Here is a 12,626-nt window from a genome sequence, read left to right as displayed (position 1 = left end):
CTATGATTACTTCTTCAACATTTGTCTCATGATCTTGTTCAGCCTCTTGAACATTCATCATTCCTTCTTCTTCATTCGGAAGCTCTTGAACAGGATGATCTTGAATGCGTCTCTCTTCGGCAGACAGGTTCCCGAATTCGATCAGGAGAGCAGCATCTGATTCATCAGCATCTGGAATGTCCATTGCTTCTTCTTCGTTAAGAGGTACTGCGCTAGAGCAATCGACGCCATGAATGTATCTGGAAGCAGCAGAGACATAACTTTCCATAATATCATTCAACTTTTTCAGCACTTTTGCTTCAACATCAGCTCCTTTTGCATCAGGGTTGAAGTTTGATTTCCTAGCTTCATAAATTGGAAACAGTGCTTTTCCAAGAATGCAAGCTTCCACCAGTTCTCTCTTGTTCAACGCTTCACCCACCTCTGAAGTTCTTGCCCATTTCAGGACTTTCTTCTCGTTTGCCACTCTCTTCTTCAATTCTTTGGTTATGGCAGCGTTAGATAGAGAGTCGTTGTACTTAGAGGACAGTCTCTCAGTACGCCAGGAATCATAGACTTTTAATTTTTCAGCAGAAATAACTTTCACTTGATCTAGAATAAGATCAACGATACCTCTTGCTTCAGATATCTTCTCAGGAGCTTGAAATGTAGTGGATTTCCCTTTTCCAACAACCTCTACAGGTTTTGGAGCTGGTCTGGGTTCACCAATTATAATTCCTCTGGTCCCTTTTCTGGCCCGCAATAATTCAAAGGCAGATTGGGGTTTCAAGCAGAACTCACCAGGGAGCTCTCTACTGACAATTTTTCCAACCACCAAGGAATCCTTGGGAGCAGGAATGATGGGTTCACCAGCAATAAGGGTAAGAACATCACCTTGTTCTGGTTTCGACGATTCTGTAGCACCGGCAGTTTTATGATCAAATTGAGTAACAAGAGACTCCTCCATGTTAATAGTTTCAACATTTGGACCGGCTGACTCAACAACAGGCCCTTCAGCAAATTCTCTCAAGGGAGAGAAAACAGATTCAGCTTGTTCCACTTCGGGAACATCAAATTTTGGCACAACAGCCAAAGATTTAGAAGACTTTACCTTGGCAGATTTAGACGCGCGGGGCGCCTTTGTCTTCTTCTCCTTTGAGACACAAGACCTCGAAGGTTTCCTCAAGTACGTTGAGGGATTGGATAACGATGTCATTGGGGTTGCAGCAAGTACGCCTGGACCTTGCTTTACCCTTGAATCAACAGATTCCGTGTCCTTCTGATTTGGGTTTTTCATGCTAGAGGAACTGACCTCCGATTTGTTCACAGTTCTAGTTCTCTTTTCTCCTGTTGACATAACAGAAGCAAAGGGCTTTGATTGGGTGGAAGGCCTTCCACCAGTCTGGAAACTAGAAGCCCCAGATACAGACTCTAGGATGCTCTTCATCCTAGTTAGAGTGCTGGCCACCGTAGAGGCAGTAAAAACTCTTGGAGAGTTAATCTGCGCCGGTTCACCAACAGGAACCCCCAAAAACTTCAACAAGTGGCTCAGTTGAGCCGCATACGTGATACTCTCATTGTTCGTCTGACTGATGGAGTAACACAGATTCTGAAACAGGGTATGACCCCAATTCACTTGATTCCTTTAGAATTGGCACACATATAGTCAAAACGGTCTTGACTATATAGATTGAAAGAGCCAGCCTTCCCTTGCAACGCCTTCTCCACCACATCGTTTAGGAGAATAAAGTGGAGTTTGAATACTTTCTTGTATCCATTCACATGGATCTTAGAACCATCAGCAGAGAAGGAAGTCTTCATTTCCTCCATGATTTCTGAAGGGAGCACCAAGTCGAACAGATGACCCTCCGTTGGGAGTTCAAAGAACTCCGCATAAACCGCTTCGTCAAATGAGATCTACTTTCCGTTGACGGTTGCTACGATGGAATCATCCACCATAACTATCGTCTTGAAGAACTCGCGAACTTCGTCTTCATAGAAGATGAACGGTCCGCCCGGATACTTCCTCAATCCAGAATATTCTAGGGTTTGGAACATTTTTACCACCTCCGGTTAATCAAAAGAGTATACCGATGGAAAGTCCACCTACAAAGTACAGTGACCGAGAGTGATCTTCATCACCATTTTGAAAGAGTGTGAATCGACACGATATTTTAGAGAGATTTAGTGAGAGAAATGCAAGAAATCTAGGGTTCTTAGAGATTTCGAGAGATTGAAAGTTTTCAAAATCATGCAGTAATGTCCTTATATAGAAGAGATATGGAAATACATAATAACCGTCTAATCTAGGGGTATGGCCCATTAATAAATGTTAGACGTCCTTTTTCAAGAAGTAATCATTAAAAATGAGGATATATCAGTCATTTTCTCTAAACTTGATAGACACATGTCTTCATGTTATTAAGAGATGACTGTTCGATATTTTGAGCGGGAAAAGTAGATAGCTCTCAGCGTGTGACAGCTGTCCCTGATCAGTCTAATCGACACGTAGTTAGACGTTTTTCTTACTTCACAAATAACACAGCGTTTATTAGACGGATGAGTGTATTACACGCATACGTCTAATTCCGTGTTTATAACAAATCCGTCTAATGTTTATTAGACGTGTACGTCTAATTCCGCATAAACAACACGTGTTAGACGTGTGTTTATTAGACGTGAGCATCCTCTTGCTCATGACGTAAAAACGTCTAACGTCTATTAGACGTGTCCGTCTAATTGCGTGGATATAAAATCTCAACACATAGACTTAAATGTATGGATTGTGAGCAAAAATACGTCTAAGTACATACTTTTTCTTTTAGACACTCTTGTCTAATTAGACCGATTAAGGATATTCGTCTAGAGAATATCTTTAATTCCAAAGAAAATTTTCTTCTCACAATGAATATGGACATTAGAGTTTTATAAACAATTTTTGTGGTTCAAAGACCAAAAACATTTTTAACAAATAAAAGCATTTATTCTTCCAGAATGGCAAGAGCCATTGTTGATCTTCCAAGCTGTGTACTCAGAGGAGTACTCTTCTAGCTTCCTTCCTGCTATCCTCCTGCATCACCTACAAAATAAACTATTTACAAATCTTGGTACCCACACTCGATTGGGTCCTCGATCAATTAGTCCCTTAGGAATCTATATTTGAGTTATTCTGATGGATTTCCCGTTTTGTGTTGTGATTAATGCATAAGTTTTTGACTTAGCAGATGACTTCCTGCTAGCCACTAATCCTTTAGTTTTTGAAGAAGATTTTGTTTTAAAACTCCTTGACTTTGAGTCAGGTTTTAAATTACCAGACTTATTAGCCTTTTCAAGCTTATTCTTAAGCCAGCTAACGGTTGGTAGAACATAAACTATTTCATTTTTGAAAGCAACTTCTTCATGAATAGGATCAGATTCATTGTCAGTCATACTTCCTTTGACAAAACTTATTGGCTTAAGTTTGTCATTTGGCTTTGACTTTTTGCAGGACAGGTTAGGGTTATTGCTATCAAATCCCAATCCGGATCTAGATCCAGCAGATTTCAACATGCTGATCTGATATTTGACAGCATCACCAGACCTTGTCCATACACAAACAACATAGTTAAGCCTTTTGTTTTCAGATGAAAGAGTTTGAATCTGTTCCTTGAGCATCTCATTTTCAGATGAGATCTCTTCAATCTTCTTTTCAAAAACATGTGACTCTTCTTCTTTAGACAGATTTGGTTTATTTAAATCTGATGAAGATTTAGTTTCATTTAGAGATTCTGCTAGCTTTCTGTACTCGATGACCATGTCATCTAGTGCAGCTACCAGTTGTTCCCTTGAAAACCTTTCGGAAGAGAAATCAAATATCTTAGTTTCCTGAGTTCCTTCCTCATCTTCTCTGGCCATGAAGCAAGCCACGTCTTCTTCATCACTTTCACTGGATGAGAAGTACGAGCCACGGTTGCTTCCTCTGTTCTTTCTGTCACCAGCCATAAGAGCCTTCAGCTCTTTTCCGTATTTCTTGGCATCTTCACGCTTTGGCTTCCGGCATTCTGATGCATAATGACCTTTAATACCACAGTTAAAACAAGTAATATTAGCTTTAGATTTTCTATTATCATTAGAATTTGAAGAGTTTGAGTTAGAGTTGCTCTTCTTCATGAAGTCGCCAAACTTCTTCACAAAGAGAGACATGGCATCGCTGCTCACCTGCTGAGTTGTCATCTTCACGTTCGGAGCGGTTGGTGGCTCTTCAGCAGTCACCAACGCCTTGGTAATAATAACGGACGAGGGTTGATCTTCTTCCATCCTACAGTTCAGCTCGAACTCGTAGGCCTTGAGGTCAGCGAAGAGATCAAAGAGAGAGATCTTATTCAGATATTTGGATTCTCTCATCGCCATAGTCTTTATGTCCCATTCCCTTGGAAGAGCACGCATGACCTTGATAGCAAGCCTCCGGTTGTTATAGGTCTTGCCTAGGATGGGCAGAGAGGAGACGATCTTGCTGAATCTGGTGTAGAAATCGTTCATTGTTTCACCAGGATGCATTTTGAAGTTGTCGAACTGTTGAGTGGCAACCATGATCTTGTTTTCCTTGGTTTGCTCGTTGCCCTCACACAGTTGAGTGAGTCTGTCCCAGACCTCTTTGGCAGTGTCACATTCGATGATGTAGTTGAACATACTGTCATCGAGAGATCTGTACAGAACATCAAGAGACATGTTGTTGAGATTGTTCTGCCTCTTTTCATCAGCGGTCTAGTCGGCCTTCTTCTTATCAATCTTGATAGGACCTTCTGTGACAACACTCCATATGTCATCATGAAGAGAAGAGAGATGAGCACAAACACTTTTCTTCCAAACAATGTAGTTTTCACGAGAGAAGGTTGGAATGGATGTAGCACTGGCATCATTGGGTATGTTCGACATATTTCAGGAAAGGCTTGAGAATAGAAACCTGGCTCTGATACCAATTGATAGGATCGGCTTTATCGTTAGAGACGGGGGTCTGGCTAAGGATGAAGGCTTATGAAAAACGGTTTGATAGAAATCCTATTAAGGATTAATATCTCTTTCTATTCTACGCAAACTTGTGTAAAAACTTGAAACAGATTCAAGGCGGAATTGTTTACTTAGGTTTGAAACACAAGATGAAATATGAAAAGATGACAGAAATGAAGAACACAACAGTTTGTTTATGGATGTTCGGAGAAACTCTCCTACGTCACCCCTTCTTCCAACCATCGGAAGGATTCACTATAAGATGGTAAGAATCAAATACAGTTTACACACACTTAGCTCACTATTGAACAGAACACTTTCTGTTCAATTACAAGATGAAGAATATCACTCAGCTAATGGTGTTTTGATTCTAGCTCTCTCTCTCTCTCAATTCACAGACAGTACAATCAGAAAGAAGCTTTACAGAATAAGTTCAGTAAGAAGGAGGTTTGAGTAGACTCTCTCTCTACAAAATCAGAATGCTTGTTCGTTTTTCAAAATTCTTAAGGCAAAAGTCACTACTTCGTCCGTTGTCCTTAGGATTGATTAAATACTGAGCAGGAGATAATAGTCGAATATTCAAGAATGATACATGACACTCTTCCATTGGAAAGCCTCCAATGTACACAGCAGGTTCTGAGCACAAGGATCGTGGCCGTACCGAACTGGTAGTGCGCCGAATATTCCATAAGGGATGTACCTGTAAAACGGGTAATGTGAAGAAAATTCTTTTACGTGGCATTCCTTGATTGGATGCATATAGCTGTTGTACTAATCTTCACAAGAAAGTGGAGCAGAAGTAGGGTACAGCTATAGCACGTGGGTAGGAAAAATGATAGATTCAAGTGTACTGCTTAAACAGAGCATCAGACGTATTTCAGTTAGACAGATTTGAAGAAATCAGTCTAATGAAATAAGTCAACTCCTTCTAATAAAAACGTCTATTAGACCGCCTGGTCTAATAGAATTAGACTCGCGTCTAATTACAATAACCATTAGACGGGTACGTCTAACTCCACTAAGTTAGACTACACGTCTAATTCCGGTTCTACCTCAGACTTGTCTGAAGGAGTTAGACTCACGTCTAACTTTCACTAATTAGACTACCCGTCTAATTATTAAATAACCATTAGACCAGCACGTCTAACTCTCACTGAGTTAGACTGACGCGTCTAATTCCGGTTCTAGCTCAGACTAATCTGAAGGAGTTAGACTCACGTCTAACTTTCACTAATTAGACTACCCGTCTAATTGTTAGATAACCATTAGACCGACACATCTAACTCTCACTAAGTTAAACTGACGCGTCTAATTCCGGTTCTACCTCAGACTAATCTGAAGGAATTAGACTCGCGTCTAACTTTCACTAATTAGACTACCCGTCTAATTGTTAAATAACCATTAGACCGTCACGTCTAACTCTCACTGAGTTAGACTGACACGTCTAATTCCGGTTCTACCTCAGACTAATCTGAAGGAGTTAGACTCATGTCTAACTTTCACTAATTAGACTACCCGTCTAATTATCCAAAAACCATTAGACCGACACGTCTAACTCTACTGAGTTAGACTGACGCGTCTAATTCCGCGTATTCATTAGACTATCTGTCTAATTCTTTACCTCTATTAGACTTACACGTCTAACTCCGATGAGTTAGACTGTACGTCTAATTCCATTAGACTTACGTCTAATTCCGTGTATTCATTAGACTATCCGTCTAATTCTTTACACATCTATTAGACTTACAAGTCTAACTCCGATGAGTTAGACTGTACGTCTAATTCTATTAGACTCACGTCTAATTCCATTAGACTCACGTCTAATTCCGTGTATTTATTAGACTATCCGTCTAATTCTTTACACATCTATTAGACTTACACGTCTAATTCCGATGAGTTAGACTGTACGTCTAATTCTATTAGACTCACGTCTAATTCCATTAGACTCACGTCTAATTCTATGTGAATGGAGATCAAAATCGGTCTAATGACCCTCATTATATCCAAGTCTAATAACATGTAGTCTTAACACACCTGTATCAAAACTCATAAATTATTTCATCATCAAAATATCAGTGGGTAATTTATTTCAACACTTAGTCAAAATAATTTGACCCAACAAAGTCTACGGATCATAATATTTTTAGTGGGTCAAGACACAATACGACACACAAAAGATTAAAACACGACACGATTGAGAGTCTAACACGACTTGTCGTAGTCGATTAGGAACATTTATGCACGATTTCCATGTCTGTATTGAGGAGACTTTCAACATTATGTTTGTCCAAAATAAATAAACTTAAATTACAAAAACAAATAAATATTGATATCATTATTAATAATTATGACGATTTCATCTTCGAATGAGTAATGCAGAGATTTTAGTTGATGTACTGATAGTAGTAATCCATGTGGACTATGGCTTAAATATGTAGACGAAAGTCATGCATCTAGCTACTATTTAGCGGATATGTTGCAGTCTTCGTTGGCATACTCTTCCATTATTTTTGGGTAATAATTAATTGATCAGAGAACATTAGGTAGTTTCTATCCGAATTAAGAATAGTATAATATTTTTTAATGTATTAGTTACATATCTCTCTAAGAAATATCTATTAATTTGTGATAGGATCGGCTTTATCGATAGAGACGGGGGTCTGGCTAGGAATGAAGGTTTATGAAAAACGGTTTGATAGAAATTCTGTTAGAGATTAATATCTCTTTCTATTCTACGCAAACTTGTGTAAACACTTGAAACAGATTCAAGGCGGAATTGTTTACTTGGGTTTGAAGCACAAGATGAAATATGAAAAGATGACAGAAATGAAGAACACAACAGTTTGTTTATGGATGTTCGGAGAAACTCTCCTACGTCACCCCTTCTTCCAACCACCGGAAGGATTCACTATAAGATGATAAGAATCAAATACAGTTTACACACACTTAGCTCACTATTGAACAGAAAACTTTCTGTTCAATTACAAGATGAATAATATCACTCAGCTAATGGTGTTTTGATTCTAGCTCTCTCTCTCTCTCTCTATTCACACACAATACAATCAGAAAGAAGCTTCACAGAATGAGTTCAGTAAGCAAGATGATTGAGTAGTTCCTCTCTCTTCACAATCAGATTGCTTGTTCGCTTGTATTCGCTTGTTTGTTCGGCAGATTGTCCGTTGTCCTTAGAATTTGTTAAATACTGAGAGGAGCTAACGGTCGAATCTTCAAGAATGATACGTGGCACTCTTCCATTGGAAAGCCTCCATTGTACACAGCAGGTTCTGAGCACAAGGATCATGGCCGTACCGAACTGGTAGTGCGCCGAATATTCTATCAGGGATGTACCTGCAAAACGGGTAATATGAGGGAAATTCTCTTACGTGGCATTCCATGATTGGATGCATATAGCTATTGTACTAATCTTCACTGAAAAGTGGAGCAGAAATAGGGTACAGCTATAGCACGTGGGTAGGAGAAATGCTAGATTCAAGCGTACTGCTTAAACAGAGCATTAGACGTATTTCAGTTAGACGGATTTGTGAAAATCAATCTAATGAAATAAGTCAACTCCTTCTAATGAAAAACGTCTATTAGACCGCCCAGTCTAATAGAATTAGACTCGCGTCTAATTATAATAACCATTAGACTGGCACGTCTAACTCCACTGAGTTAGACTGCCACGTCTAATTCTGGTTCTACCTCAAACTAATCTGAAGGAGTTAGACTCACGTCTAACTTTTACTAATTAGACTATCCGTCTAATTATTTAATAACCATTAGACCGGCACGTCTAACTCCACTAAGTTAGACTGACGCGTCTAATTCCGGTTCTACCTCAGACTTATCTAAGGAGTTAGACTCACGTCTAACTTTCACTAATTAGACTATCCGTCTAATTATTCAATAACCATTAGACCGGCACGTCTAACTCCACTGAGTTAGACTGACGCGTCTAATTCCGGTTCTACCTCAGACTTGTCTGAATGAGTTAGACGCACGTCTAACTTTCACTACTTAGACTACCAGTCTAATTCCAAATATATTAGACCGACGTCTGATTCCGCGTATTCATTAGACTATCCATCTAATTCTTTACATCTATTAGACTTACACGTCTAACTCCGATGAGTTAGATTGTACGTCTAATTCCATTAGACTCACGTCTAATTCCGTGTATTCATTAGACTATCCGTCTAATTCTTTACATCTATTAGACTTACACGTCTAACTCCGATGAGTTAGACTGTACGTCTAATTCCATTAGACTTACGTCTAATTCCGTGTATTCATTAGACTATCCGTCTAATTCTTTACATCTATTAGACTTACACGTCTAACTCCGATGAGTTAGACTGTACGTCTAATTCCGTGTATTCATTAGACTATCCGTCTAATTCTTTACACATCTATTAGACTTACACGTCTAATTTACACGTCTATTAGATTGCACATCTAACTCCGATGAGTTAGACTGTGCGTCTAATTTTATGCAAATGAAAATCAACATCGGTCTAATGGCCATCATTAGATCAAAGTCTAATAATATTTTGTCTCAATACACCTGTATCATAACTCATAAATTATTTCATCATCAAAATATTAGTGGGTAAATTATTTCAACACTTAGTCAAAATAATTTGACCCAACAATTTGAATTTGTTTTAATAGGTGTAGCACTTCAGTCAATGGGCCAATATTTCAGGGATGTTGAGCAATCGAATAAATTTTTGGGTTTGGCTAGGGTCATTCATCTGTCTTATCGAGGTTGAATATCATAATAGGTTATGCCTAAAGTATTTTCTCACATTTTAGAGGAAATGGAAGAGGCATAATTGTTCTTTGCAAAATTATGCATCATAATATTGTGTATAGTAAGTTCATGCCAACAAAGTAGGTAATCATTCTTTTTAGTTAATGAAGTTGCTAATTTTATTTAATTAGTAACCTTACTAGCTAATTAAACTTTTTTTATAACATTAGGGATTACTATAAGAAAACGGTCATTGATACGACACGATTGGGTCGACACAATACGAAAGAGTTAGTGGATCATAATATTTTAAGTGGGTCAAGACACGATATGATATGTATAAGATACACGACATGATTGAGAGTCTCACACAAATTTATAAAAATAATAATTTAAAATAATATATTGAACAAGATGATGACATTCACAAAGATACAAACAAGCCAAGGGAGAAGTAAGTCCCATATATCTATATTTTTTTTGGGAAATTGCTTGTATCAATTAGGTGATTATATTGGGCTTATATTTTGTTGTTAACTGTAAGATGGAAGAAACTATATTTTGCTATGATTGGAAATTGTTTCTTTTATCGATTAGGGTTATATTTTGTTGTTAGTTGTAAGATGGAAGCAATTATTTTGTGATGATATTTTTCTGCTAGTTGTAAGATGGAAGCAATTATATTGCGATTATATTTTGCTGTTAGTTGTAAGATGGTATAGAACTCTATGGTTATATTTCTAAACTTTTGTTCATTACACATTGTGCTTCTTCATATTGGTTATTGCCTATATTAAAAAGAAATGGACAAAGACTAATGTGTTATATGACCTATTGTGTTGACTTTAACATATTAAATTTACTAATTATTTTTTGAATGGTTTGCCTAAGGGTCTGCCCTAGTCCATGGATGGTTGGTTGGGTCCTATGTGTTACATATCCACATGAACATTTAAGAGAAGGAATCTCTTTCAAATGATAGAAGTTTTGAGCTTTTTTATTTTAGTATTTAAGGACTTTTATTACTTCTGTATTTATCACCCACTAAAATAGCTAAACTAACAAAAGTAATTTTTTTTTTTGGAAAAACGACTTAGCGTCATTTCATTAAAAATTCCCAAAAATGGGAAAAAAAACCCACAAGTTTAAGAGATCATTCTAGAGAGGCCTAGAATGATTTTGAAGTCGTAACATTCTGAGTAAAAGCTAAAAAGCTAAAAACGTAAATGAATTATCTGATTACAATGCTTTCAATTCTAGTGAGTTTAAAAAACGGTAAATCCAGTTGCTACAGATATTCCAGTTCTTCTCCGTGCCTGGAATTCTTGTCCACGTTCCCGCGAGGGCGCTGCAATCCGATACAATATCTTTCCATAACTCTTCAACGCTCCTACGGGTTTTGTCATATACCCTTGCATTCCGCTCTTGTCAAATATTATACACCACTGTTCCAAAGCCGCACTTGAACACGCTTGTTGCAAATCTATTTTCCTTGGTTTTGAGTAGTGCTGCATCTTTGATTTGATTCTATTCGCTCGGGAAACTGATCAGCTTCAGGCTTTTATAGAATCTGTCCCAAAGCTCTGAAGCAATACAACAGCTCCTGTATAGGTGATCTTCGTGTTTGGGATATTCATATACTTGCTGATACAATCACGAGTGTTGAGTCTTTTCAGAATGCGAGCCATAGGATGAACTGGTGTCTAGGGATAATCTTCGTTGACCATACAAGAGGAGCCCATTCTACTTTCTGTGTTTTTTCCCGGGTTACCTCCCATATTTTCTTCGATACCAACATCCCATTGTCCTCAGCTTTCCATTCATGAATATCCGGTCTGTCGTGTAGTTGTATGTTACTTATATGATCAAGTATTCTCTGTCCTTCTGGATTTCTTCTCAGGAGTGAGTCCCAATTTTCGTCTTTAATGTCTCTGATTTTCGCTTCTGTGTAGTCCCTTTTGATGCGGGTATTTTGAAACTCCTCCTTGTGGATGATAGGCTGGTTTTCGAACCAGGGGTCATGCCAGAATAGAGTGCTTTTCTCGTCCCTTAACCGGATGTCATAAAGATCTGCAATATCGCTTCTTAGTTTAAGAATCTTTTTAGAGACCAGCTCATACCTTCATGAATTTTGCAGGTCCAGATGCTGGTTTCGTATTTCATAAACCTCGTATACACCCATTTGATCCATAATGACTCATGATTGCGCTCTAAAGCCCACAGATGCTTGAAGGTGAGAGACCTGTTCCACTCGATACAATTCTTCAAGTCGATGCCTTCTTCGTCCTTCGGTTTGTAGAGAACGGTCCATTTGACTTTTTTTCTCCTCTTCCGCTACTGCCCCAGATAAAGTTCTTCATTAGTGTATCGAGGTCCTTCATTACCTTCTTCGGAATGACCATTTGCTGCGCCCAGTAGCCAACTATGCCCATGACCACTGTTTTGATAAGTTCGATCCTCCCTGCATAAGAAAGTTTTTTGCTGCCCATCCAGATATCGTGTTTTATACCTTTTCAATCAGCGGCTTGTAGTGTGAGATCTCGATCTACTTCGCGGTTAACGGAATTCCTAAGTACCTTATGGGAAAATTTCCTTCCTTGATGCCCATGATGTTGAAGATGTCCTGCTTCGTTTCGTCATTTATGCCTCCATAAAATGTCACACTTTTTCTTTCATTAATAGTTAAACCTGTAACCTCAAAAAAGAATGTTAGTGCAGCCCTAATAGTTTTAATGGAATCAATGTCTGCGTGCGCTAGAATGAACAAATTGTCAGCAAAACATAAATGGGTTACCTCCTCCACCTCACAAAATGGGTGAAAGATGTATGGACGATTCTTTCGGAACATCGCGAAGATGCTCTCAAAGATCTCCATGATAGCTACAAAAAGGTAAGAAGAGGGGGGTCC

This window comes from Impatiens glandulifera, chromosome 1 (genome assembly GCF_907164915.1).
Source record: "Impatiens glandulifera chromosome 1, dImpGla2.1, whole genome shotgun sequence".
Lineage (NCBI taxonomy): Eukaryota > Viridiplantae > Streptophyta > Magnoliopsida > Ericales > Balsaminaceae > Impatiens > Impatiens glandulifera.
This window is presented reverse-complemented; position numbering follows the sequence as displayed.